The sequence below is a fragment of the Arvicanthis niloticus genome, chromosome 2, assembly GCF_011762505.2.
Source record: "Arvicanthis niloticus isolate mArvNil1 chromosome 2, mArvNil1.pat.X, whole genome shotgun sequence".
Taxonomy (NCBI): Eukaryota; Metazoa; Chordata; class Mammalia; order Rodentia; family Muridae; genus Arvicanthis; species Arvicanthis niloticus.
Genome location: NC_047659.1, coordinates 3,190,804 through 3,203,723, shown reverse-complemented (window position 1 = coordinate 3,203,723; position 12,920 = coordinate 3,190,804). Strand labels below are relative to the sequence as shown.

Sequence of the window (12,920 nt, the reverse complement as noted above, 5' to 3'; positions counted from 1 at the left end):
TGCCAATCAGCAGCAGGTAGGATGTGGCATCAGGGTCTGATTGCCCTCATGTCTAACCATAAACATGGACAAACCCATGTATCTGTCCACAGACTTATCCTGCTACTCACCTATGTCTCATTTAATTCTTCATTTAATCATTTACATTCTATGCAAGTAGTCTCTTTCATGAGGTTTGGTAAGCAAATGCTACTGCTCTGCATGAATCTGCAGTTCATGAGGGAGATAGACTGATCACACTTCAAGCACCTACATGCCACTAAGTTACAGGAATGCCACGCGGTATATTCTCTTTACAGTAGCATGGATCTTACAAGGAGGAAATAAAGGGCCATGGCTCACTTGCTTTATGGGAATCTCAGGCAGGAAGCAATTTTCAAGGTTGAGAGACAAGGGAAAATGCCAAATGAATAGTTCTAATTATTGTCTTTGGGAGTCTTTGGTTCTTTTTCCTTTTCCTTGCATCCCAAGATGGTCTCTTCACACTATGTAGGTCTAGGGACACAATGACAGAGCCTGAATAGCACCTTGTCAGTCATGTTTTCGTGAGTGCTGCTGGAGAGTTCATTCCTGGCTCTTGAATTCTGAAGCTGGCTGCATGAATTGGAGTTTACTGCTGTGAGCTGAAACCATGACCAAGGTAATTCTTTCAAGGACATTTAATTGGGGCTAGCATAAAGGTTAGAGTCTTAGTATTTTATCATCAAGGCTGGGACATGGAAGCATCAAGGGAGGCATGATGTGGGAGTAGCTGACAGTTCTACATCTGCTTCTGAAAGCTGCAACTCGAATATTGACTTTCAGGTAGCTAAGAGGAGGGTCTTAAAGCCCACAACCACAGTGACACACCAACTCCATCAGGGCCACACCTTGTAATAGTGCAACTCCCTAGGAATAGCATACAAGAGCCATCACACTGGGATATGGGAAAGGGTTTTCACAAGCTGAGGGTTACTGTGAGAGATTTGATGCTTCAAGAGAAAAAAATTACTCCAATCATATCAACCAAATCTGAACAAGAATTGTGCTTCCTAATTCTTCCTAAGTCACCAGGAAGGATGACTGAGAGGGTGGTGGTCTCACTTGGCACATTTGCATTGGATAGCCTAAATTCAATTGCTCCCCCTGCATGATGAATTCCACATTGCTTTCTGAAGGATTGTTATAACCAGCATCACTGCGAAGAAATAAAGAAAATCTTTCTTTAATTCAACGAAAACAAAGACGCAGCATACCCAAAATTTTGAAACACAAGTAAAGCAGTGTTAAGGGGGAATTCACAGCACTGAGTGCTTTCATAATCAATCTGGGGTCATCTTCTCCCAGCAACTTAACAGAACACCTGAGGTCTTTAGGACAAAAAGAGGCAAACCTATCTAAGAGGAGTAGATAGCAGGAAATACTCAAACTCAGTGCTGAAATCAACCACATAGAAACAAAGAGCTAGATACAAAGTGTCAACAAGAGCAAGAGCTGGTTCTTGGAGAAAATCAACAGGATAGATTAACCCTTAGCCACACTAAGTAAAGGGCACTGAGACAGTACCCAAATTAACAAAATCTGAAATGAAAATGGAGACATAACAACAAAAACAAAAAATTAAAAATTCATCATGTCTTACTAGAAAAGCTTATACTCAACACATCTGGAAAATCTAGATGAAATGGATGGTTTTATACACAGATACCACATACCCAATTAAATCAAGATAAGGTAAACTATCTAAACAGTCCAATAACCCCTATAGAAATAGAAGGAACCATAAATGACCTCCTAACAAAAACTTCCCAGCACAAATGAGGCCATTGGTTCTCTAATCTGGAATGAGTCTGCAGAAATCATCTTTAAGGCTTTGAAGACAGGTGATTTTGGTTCCAACACTAGCACTTCCAGAAACCTCCAAACCTTTTCATCTACAGGCCCATGAAACAAAAGCTACTGCAAAGGGTGTGGAACCACACATTTTACGCCATGGAATCACAGTGTACTACACCTGTCCAAGCTATTGGACCATGTACTATGTGGCTTGTCCACTTGTCTAAGAGCTGTGGTGGCTACCAGTATTCTAGTGAAAGAAGCAGAGAAGTTAACTCTGGGTTACCATCTTATACTTACATTCAGCCCATGCAGTTGAGGCTCTTCACAAAGGAACACGGGAACACCGGCTGTTTAATGCACATGTGAAAAAGTAGCAGGTAGCAATTATGATTGGCAGTTCATTAAGATAGACAGGCTGAACACACATTACACACCCACATGCCATTATGCTACAGGGGTTCCTTTTGTGTGCTTCCTTGTCTGGAGCACAGAGCTTTGAGTGATGTAGTCAGGGACTGCAGCTCATTTGCTTTGTAGGGGTCATGTGAGGTCACAGGTAGGAAGCATTTGTAATTCTTGGAGCCCAGTGAAATTGCAAAATGAGTGGTTCTCATTGTCTTTTGGGGGTGCGTTTTGTACATTTTCTCTCCCTTTTCCCTGCATTGCAAAATCGTCTCTTAACCCAGCCTAGACCTTGGTTCACAGTGACAGAGCCTGAGAAGCAGCTTGTTAGTCCTGTTTCATGTCAGTGTTGCTAGGGTTCTTTCCTGAAGCTTCTATCCAGGAGCTGACTGGATGAAAAGGGATGTGTGAAGAAAGGCTTCTCTCTGGCTCACGGTTAGTGGGAGAGATGTGAGGCTTCAAGAGAAAAATTTCTCCACCTCTCTCAACCTAGTCTGCAGAAGAAGTTGCTCACTAAGCATTTTTAGTCCCCAAGGGATGGATAGCAGAGTCCTGGGTCTCACTTGAAACATCAGCTATTCTACATTCAATGGTTTCTCCAGTCTTGAGGTCTCCTTATTGTTTCCTGCTGACTTATGATTTCTGCTGTGTCTGGGAAAGGGGGATATGCATGTCTGTGCCAATATGTATATTGGTGGGTTGCTGAGATGCTAGTTAACTACATGTGGTTTTGCAGTCCTTCTGTGACAGTTTCTTTAGGCCAGGTCTCTCACTGATTCTGAAACTTCCTGTTTTGGTTAAGCTGTCTGACCAGCATTTTTGAATCTTTTGTCACCTCACAGCAGAGCTCATGGTATTGTCTGGTCTCAAGTCACTGCTACAAGGGTAAGTAACTCATAGAGAGGAAGAACATGGTGGCTGTCTCCACACTTTTACATATTTTATTGTTTTGGGTTTTGTTGCTGTTGTAAAAAAACAGTTTATTAACATGGACGAAGGCAATGCTGTCTGTTCCAGGTGTCAGACACACAACTTGGCCCACTGTGTTTTCTCATGAGCTTTTTTGTCATTAGCCTTAAATCCCTAGGGAGAGGGAGGAGGGTGTTGGTGGCCCAGGATGGGTCTTATCCTACAAACCTAGGCTCCATGTAACCCACAGGTGAGTTTTCCAACCCAATAAACATTTATTAAACAAACAGAACCCATGTTGCCAACACTTAAAAGTAAATAATTTCATATTTAGCCCAGCCCATCCTTACCAAATCTTTCCATGTGACCTCAGATTCCTCTTCCCAGTCCTTTCCTCGTTCATTACATCTTCCTATCCCTGGGTTTAGAGGCCCACCCATGTGCAGAACAACCAGGAAGCAGACATGGTACTCTTGGAACCAGAGTGAGATATGAGGCACAATGGGGTGCTCAACAACAGCTAGCTGCACACGTGAGACCAACGTTGTCTCCAAGGATCTTGTGTCCTATTTAAACGACCCTTAGGAAACTGAACACTAGCCTCTCATCCTCAAAAGAGTGTATGAGGCTCTTAGAGGGAAGAGGGCAACAGTCCAGACACCCCAGTATCAAATAGGATGGTTCCCTGGTCTGATGGGAAAGCAGTGGGTTTGGTTGACTGACCACTGAGGCCATCTCACCTGGGTTCTTATAACTGGCCATCTGCTGGTCTTCAGAATCTAGTGGCCTCAGAGAGCAAGCTTCTTCCAGAATCTCCAGGTCTGGGTCCCTCCGTGGCTCAGGGACTTTCACACAGCACTCTTCCTCTCAATGCCTACCATATAGTGGCAGCAGGAGGAGCAGCTGCATCTCAAACCCTCAGTTCAGGGGGAGAGGCACCCAGGCTGGAAGTGACCTTCCTGGCTGTTTATTCAAGGGCCTCTCCCTCTGCTCCACCTCCCATGCCATCAATGCTACCCTATCACTGTAGGCAGAGGAGCTCCTTTTCCTGGGACCACCACCCATTCCAGCTCTATGGTATGGAGAGGTGTCTAAGGATGTCACTTCTGAAATTATCTCGGACACAGGTCTCCCCCTCCTGCGCTATGGTGCCTTGCTCAGAGAGGCTAAGATCCAGCCCTCTCACAGGACAGAAAGCAAGGCTTCCATTTTATTGTTTTGTAATTAGAGTCTTTCATAATAAAGACTAGAGATTGACATCATTAATCTGTAGAAATCCCTCGTTTTGCTGTCTGAAGTGATCCTCCAAAAATGCAAAGGACATTATTGGACTTGATTTACTCTTTTACAATAGAAAAGACTGTGAAGTGGTCTTCTTTGGGTTGAGGGACTGTATTTGGTTTGGCTTCCTTCCCCCTTGGATTCTCTTGTCTCTAAAGTGTGATCCAAATTTTGAGGCCTACTGGATGACCTTGTAGAGGTCCCTCCCTGATCATCATCACTATCTAGAGAAATTATGTCTATCTCTTCCTTCGAAGAATCAACCTTTTCTTTCTTTCCTTTCTTTTTTTCTTTTCACTGTCTTTTAAAATTTTTTCACCATCTTCAATGACCACCACTATAGACCTATAGACAGACACTTTGTGAGATCATTTCATTTCTCAAGTTCCATTATAAAAAGGCAGTAACTGGGACCTTCTCAGTCCCAAATGAGCTCTAAAATTCTTTAAGTACATCTCCAACTCTATGCCATCTTTTGTCATCAATGGTTCTTTCCTGTGGAAATCAGGGAGATAAGGCTTTAATGAAATAAAAAATGACAACAAATGCTGAATTTCACCCTTTCTCCTTGGGTCTTTAAAGCATTTCTCATCTGTTCCACATATAGGTCATGCTGACTTATTTCTTGCCCCATTTTTCATACTATGACTTACCAGTGTCAGTGCAGCAGGTACAAGCAGAGACCACATTTGTTACACTTTTAAATTTCCAGTCGAAGACCCTTCTTTCAATAATGTCCCTCAAGGAGCCTCTTGTTCTCACTGCCCCACATTGGATGACAAGTGACCCGCCCTGAGGGTCAATCAATGGGGTCTGCAAGGGAGAGAGTGGGAATGCAGGGGCAAGAGACGCAAAGAATGGAAACAAGACAGTTTTCTGATCAAGTCTCTTTATTGAAACACAATCATTGGTATATAAGCACAAGCAGGGGAGTGCAGCTGGAGACACTTAACCACAAGTACCTAGCAGCTGGGGACACTAAACAACAAGTCCAGGATATGTCTGAGGAAAACAACATGATTCTCAGAGTGTGCTCAGTGGTTGTGGGCTGCTTGCAAAAATATCAGCCTAGAAAAACAAGTCTTTATTTAGGGTGGACAAGGATCAACCTACAAATGTATGGCCCAAGATGGCGGCAAAGAGGATAGCTGCTTTCTGCTAGGAGTGGGCTCCCAACACCTTTGTAGCTCAGTCTGGCTGGGAAGTTCTTGGGAGCTGACTCCTAGCAGAAAGTGGCTATCCTCTTTGCAGCCATCTGAGCAATATACCAACACAAGAGACTTGTTTTGCAAACAGCCTACAACAGCTGAGCACACTCTGATAAACATCTTGCTTTTCTAACATATCTTGTTTTGCTCTTTAGTGTCCCAAGCTGCAAGGCACACGTGGTACAGCAACTTCAGCTCTGTTCCCCTGCTTGTCCATGACTGCAAGCCACCTGGTAAAGCATATAAATACCCAGAATATCCTTTTGCTAAATGGGACTTGATCAGACTTTCTGTCTTGTCTTCATTCTTCTTGCCTCTTGCCCCTCCATCACTACTCTCTCTCTCTTGCTAGACCCTGTTCACTGACCCATATAGGCTAGATCAGGAATTAATTAAGAAACCCAAGCTCCATGAGAATTTAGACATCCATCTCTGTCTGATAGCTGTGGGATTTCAACTTGGTGACACCTCACCTGAATAAGGAAGGTTCTTATGAGAGAAGAGTTAGAGATCACTCTTTCATTCATAATAATACATTCAATTTACTCAAAAGTAACTGAAACGGGACAGTAAATATGTACAGTGTATAGCCTTATCAAAATATCAAATCAATTACAAGAACAAAACAACAACAAATCAATAACAAATTTCAAATGAAAATAAGGATAACCAAATAACCAAAGTTAGAAAAACTCAAACCAAAATCTAAACTCCAGAACTGTGGGAAGCAGCATTCTTTGGCTGTTAATTTTGCAGCACAGACTTACAGCCTGTGGCTGGCCTTGGCAACATACTAGCAAAGCAGTTACTGATGGAAATAATCTTTACAAGAGAAATGTAAGTAGGTCTCCTTTTTTTGGAGTCTGTGTTTGAAGGATATGTCCTCTCAAGATTGAGCATGAGACATGTGACAGTTTTTGGCTTAAAGTCTGCAAGTTTGTTGACTGGTATTTATAAAGTTACTATTGATGACCCATCAGCACAAAAAAACATGTACACTCTCAGACTCTTCCTGGATGCCCAGAAGTTCTTGATGTGCCTCAGCACTTGTCTTCCTCCAAATGTGCACTCTTGCTGGGCTAGTGGCTAGATGAAATTAAGGCCTATTCACGCCAAAGAAAGCAAGATAAAGAAGAAACTGCAGCCCACGATTGCCATGGAGATTAGGGATGAGATGCCATAGTGTTGCATTTGCTGCTCACACTCAGTGCACATCACACAGCAGTTCTCTTGGTGGTTGATCTTGTCCTGGTCTGTGCCATGTTTGAGTTTCTACAGGAGCATTTTAGACCTATAGAAGGAAGGGCCAAAGACCTGGTAAGCATTTGTCAGTTCAGCTCTCCCTCCAACACCAGTTCTATTCATCTGGACAGTCCAGCATGACCCATCAGCTGAAGCCATTCCTTGATCCCCAAGTGTCATAGAGCACCTGGGCTTGGATCGTTTTCTCAGCTTTTAAAAACTGCTAGAAACTGAACTGTGAAATACACTGTACTGGAGTTAAAAAACCATATTTCTCCAGTAGTCCAGGTATATTATACTGAGTAGTAACATTGTAGCAATGTCTGAATCTGAGTTCAAGAGAGATGAGAGCTACGTAGAAGACCATATAGATGTCTTATAAGGAACCTGTCAAGAATTGAAGTGAAGGCTTTGATTATTTCTCCAGTGCAGGAACCTGCCTGTGTTCCATTTGTCAATCCCTTTATCTGGAAATACACAAAAAAACCATCTCCCATGAAATCCATGGGCACTGCCCTGGTCGTATAATCAGCAAGAGTGTGTTAAAGAAAATTACTCCCAAGGCTAGACACTGAACTATAAGGTGATGGTCATGAAGAAACAGAACATACAGCTGTATGTCTATGGGTTTTGTAGGGCACACTCTCAAACACACAAAATATTTGTGTTCACACATTATCAGCATGGTATATTGCAGTAACAAGTTTAGTTTCCCAGTTATTGCTAATAAAAAAATCTACCCGTATATTTCCAGGTATAAAAAAATCAAATCTTGAATGGGATAGTTACATCCTGGCATAGCATATGGACAGTGCAGTCAGTGATATGCTTTCCTCTCTTAAACCTAACTTGGAATCAGGCTTCTTGGCCTATGATCTAATCTGGCTTAGCAAGTTCCAAAGGCTGTGTAGAGTAGGTTTGTTTCCCAGCTAAGGATCACATGTTGGTGGAAGACTAGCTTCTTTTTCTTGTTTACTGTTCCAGACTTCACCCCAGGTAAACAGCTTCTTCCAATAGGAGCTCCCTTTACCATAGCCTGACTGACTTGGTGTCCAAAGCTATGAGCCGAGAATAATAAGAAATACCCATAACTAGGATAGAAATGTACAAGTTTCTCACCATAATTTGACTGTGTCAGGGACATTTTGAGCAAGATAAGGCTGACTAGTTGAAAGGCCAAATGCTTGTTTGGATTATCTCACACTGAGCAATAGTCCATGGAAGGGCTGCACCAAATGGTACATTTTCACTCTTTACCTGATGGACATCTGGATAGTTTCTCCTTCAGGGCTGCTCTGCAGACCACTACAACCCTGATGTGTCCTAGTTGCTCTGTGTACTTTTACTGTTTGTTCTTAAATCACTGAGTAAATGGGACTTCATTTCCACTTTCTGAACAAGGCTTCTCACAGACCTACCAAATTTTATACTACCAGACCTGTCTGAAGGTTCTCATGACTCCCAACCCAAATTGAGACTTATTTTAACTCAGAGAAAGCGATTTTGAATAACAGCAGTTGCGGAATGCTACACAGATAACATTGGTTGAGTGCTTTAGAGTATCATGACCTTCAAGGGTCTCCTGAAGCAGCCCTGTTCTTGCACCACAGCTCTGGGACTTCTGCTGGATGCAGATTCAGCTCCAAGCAACTCAATGTCTCAAGGAATAAAATCCAAGACAAACTTGAAGGCAAACTTTTACTGAGTAGAGGTAGCTAGAAAGTAAATGGTAGCAGACAATGAGGAAAACAACCTGGAATGCTAAGAAGTCACAGTGAGCCACCTGACATTCCAGTGGGCCCTGACAGTTCACCAAGAACAGAAAAGGGACATAAACACATGGATTTTATACAGCAACTTCCCCTTAACTCCATGCACCATATTCCTTTGACTTGCTCCAAATGACTTCAATGAGAATCAACAGTTTGCCCCTAATCATTTGAAAATCTGACTTTAAAAGAGTCTTTTATGTTCTGTTTCTCTTGGGAGCTAGGTTCTGATGCAGAATAATTGGACTGTTGTATTTGATATTTCGTGGAAGCAAACTGAAATCTCAGACTGCTTTTCTCATTAAACTTGGCATCTAGAAACACACACAGGTGCATGATTGAACAAAGACACACACACAGAAATAGAGACACACGTATTAACAACACACACACACACACACACACACACACACACACTGTTGTATATAGAAACACCCATACCAAAAAAAAAAAAAAACACTTGCAAAATCACCTTGCATTAAACAAACACAAAATATTAGTATAAACACAATCATCCATACCTGGCCAAATAAAACTTGGATGCACAAGCATTCACACTACACACCACAAACACACCACACACAAACACACACACAAAGAGAGAGAGAGAGAGAGAGAGAGAGAGAGAGAGAGAGAGAGACACCAAAACTTATAAGTAAGCATAAAACCATGAGTAATCTGTCATGTTTGAAGGAAAGGTAATTTAGGCGAAGCAGATGATTCAAGTGAGTGACTCTGGTTGGTCTATGTTTGTGGTTACTCATGAGGGCTCTGCCTCTGATGCCTCATCCTACCTGCTGATGTTTGGCACCCGGGACATAGATGTTCTTGTTGGACTCCTCACAGAAACTCTTATCTTCTCCATAGGACACTTGTGGTTCACTCTGCTCCACCAGCAGATTTCTGTTCCCGCTCTGCAGCAATACCCTGACATTGTCTTTCAGTTGAGAACATTCTCTAAGGAGTTGGCAGTGCCTGGTGCTGAACCACAAACAAACAAAATGGTGATTCCCAGCCAGCTTCCATTTGCCTGTCACTCCTCCCAGTACCATTATCCCTGCAAGTGTCCTAGTCCCTAGACAGCCTCAGACTAGAGTCACCAGTATACATATCAGCACCAAGTAGAGGCAGGTCTCATCCAGAGACCAGCCACATTCCCCCAGACTGAAATTATTTCTGTAAGGCCTGACAGCAAGTGGGTTTATGTCCATCAAGGAAGATGAAATGTTCCTCATGGGTGCTTATCTGTCCCTGGTACTAGAAAACCATCAGCAGGTAGAGGGCAATTCCCCTCTGAGAGAGGAGAGAAGACCCAACAGGAATACACTCTTTCCATTTTTGTCATGGATCCCAGATCTTTAAATCTATTGTCAGAGCCATAGAAGTTCAGTGTTGCTTGATATTCCCATCGAGGTGAAAATATTTTCTATGTAGAGGATCCTGAATTTGGAAGAATAAAGACTGAAAGGTCTTACAAACTTATCCACTTCTACACTCTTCAGACTTAGGACACCTGAGTGCAAGAGGTACAAATCCATGACCCTTGCCTCAAGGCAGAGTTTCTTTTAAGAAACAGTTAGTATAGAACCAGAGCCCTTACTTTTGTTCAAAGTCCTAGAAGGACAGAAGCATTCCCTGTCTAGTGCTGGGGTCTCAGCTTTGTCAGTCACTCACCTGTAGGAATAGTTTTCTTCAATGAGGTCCTTGTATTTCTCCATGGCATCAATTACTGACTCTGTCATTTTCTGGATATTCATAATGGTCTTTTCGTGGTTTCTTTTAATGATGTTGAACTCAATGTTCATCCTGTGTTAGGGCATGGCACACAGAGCAAATATTTCTGTAAGGGTCATGTGCAGAAGGGCTGTATCCTGGACTACCCCAGCCAATAATATATGCCACATCCTTGCTCTTTGGACATGGGGCCTATTGCTGCTGATTAAACTTATAATCCTTGGCACAAGACAGCAGAGCCAGGGGAGCAAATGGAGGGAGCAGACCTCCAAGAGCATCTCGTGTGAGCCTGAAGGAATACACTAGTTCTGTGAGAAGTTTCTCCTAGTCTCCGCCACAATCTTGGGCCCAATAGATTTTTCTGATGACTTTTCTTTTATTTTTAAGGCAGGCCTCTCAATCCTTGGTTTCTATTGTTACATGAATTCTCAGAGGACAAGAAGAGTATTTCAAGGGAGAGGCTTAATAACACTTCCTCCCCAGGAGATTCCTATGTGTCACCAGTGCAAACACAAAGAGCAAAGTACCCAGTTGAACAATTTGGTTGTCTACTGACTCAACACTATCCTGACCTGCAAACTGTGCATCTGACAAATCCTTAAACCCCATCAAAGGTCGCAGAGCCTCAGATCCTGAACAGCACAAACACAACTACATTCACACACATACACACCAACCCACCCACAAACACAATTAGAATGCCAGCTAAATCCAGGGAGGTGCCATAGTCTCAGAGTATAAGGACCAAACTCAGAGGAAAGCAGTGATGACCTGCAGGCATTTCATTTACACACTGAGAGGCAGCAAATCTGACCAAGTCCTTCGAGCTGTGGACAGAACCAATCAAACTCCAAGTACCTCAAGGTCAAGTATCCTACTTCACAACACCTGTCAGGGCTTTCTAACATGCATGATTAGAGATGACACACTCCTTTGATGAGAGGAAATCTTGGGTTAATAGAGATGGTACAATACAGTCAACAGGGGACTGAGCATAATTACTACCTGTAGTTCAAATCATTATAATTGTACAGGTTCAGCATTTGACTAATTTCTTCCTCCTCAAAGCTCATCTTCTTGATCTTCAATTTCAGTTCTTCCAATCTTGTCATCTCATTCCAGTTACTTATGGTGGAATTCTGGGATGATGTTTGCCTAGCAGAGTCTGGAGATGAATAAACACAAATGAATTTGCAGAGTGGATGGACCAGGGGCAGCAGAGACCATTCTGTTACCAACAAAAGAAGGGTGAGGAAGAGGAAAAGCTAGAGACAAGATGAATCCCAGAAGGAGCAGAAAAGCTATCTTTGAGCTGTTCTGCTCAGCTATAACCCTCTTCCCAACCACCATCATCATACATATGCCACACTCCCTATTACAGAGAGTATGATGCACTGAAATCCATAATATGCCTCAGACATAAAGACTTAGGGATCATTGTCAGCTCATATCAGATGTGATGCAGGTAAATTCTGGAGTTCATATTGCTTAGCACCATCAAGGTCTAATCATGTGTGTTGAAACCCAAAGTGTCTGAGACTCCACCCATGACCAGTGTAGCATCCTTCTCTGTTCTTGTCCTCAGAGACTCCTTTAACCTGTAGTAATCTAGACGATGAAGGGCTTCAACTCCTACCATGAACAGACACACTGTTAATCTCATAGTTCCTACTGATGGCATTCTTTGCCACTCAAAACGAAATTAAATAGCTCCCAGAAAAGTAGCTGCAGGCTTGTCAGTACCTGGCTCTCTGTCAAACTAATAATCAGAAATTCTTGACTATTGTTCTACCATTGAGAAATCCCAAGGCTCCAGCTTGTAAGGCATACTCCTGGAAGGCCCAGCTCAAGCCTATTTCTTCCAGAAAGTTCCCCAACTCTACCCAGGACTCACTGTGCCTTCCCCAGAATGATTTCAGTCTTCCTTTCTTACAAGACAGGAGGCCAGCTTCTTTCTTACTGGGAGTGGTCTCTCCTTGATCACCATTCTCTTTCCGAAAAAGCCTAAGCAGCCTGGAAAACATGCCTGTTTGTGAACCCAAAAGGCACTGAAGAAATATCCCACAGGCAGTTGTTGTCACCACAACACAGTTGACATCACAGATTATTCTACTTCTTTCCTGGATACAAGAGAATGTCCAAGGAAGGCATTCCTGATGATGTCACTGGATACTGCCATGACCTACCTGCTAAATAGCTGTCCCCAAATTGTGCAGTTTCTGGGGTGCTCTTTCCTGGAGCCTCCCGTATGACCCAGGGAATACCCTTTGGCAACTTCTCCATCCAAAGTTAGAGTTTTCTCTCTGCTTCATGACAAGTGAAGTGCTTCAGATGGAAAGAGTTGGTTAGGACCCTGACATGGGTACAAAAAAATTCTTTAGCACCCAAATCTCTAGAGACCATGAATGTGGGAAATTGTTCTCAATAATAAATATACCACCTGAGCCAATTCATGTGAAATACAGGCCACTTCCCCAGGTTTTCCCTGTTTCCCAGAGGCCAATATCTTTCTCCTATACCTTTAACTGTATAAAACATGGATAGTATTTTCTTAATG

General features: G+C 42.7%; 1 pseudogene; it reads right to left on the bottom strand.

The window, feature by feature from the left end:
* Positions 1-6,401: 6,401 nt before the first annotated feature.
* Positions 6,402-12,387, bottom strand: LOC117703881 (uncharacterized; annotated as a pseudogene).
* Between the last annotated feature and the right edge of the window lie 533 nt (positions 12,388-12,920).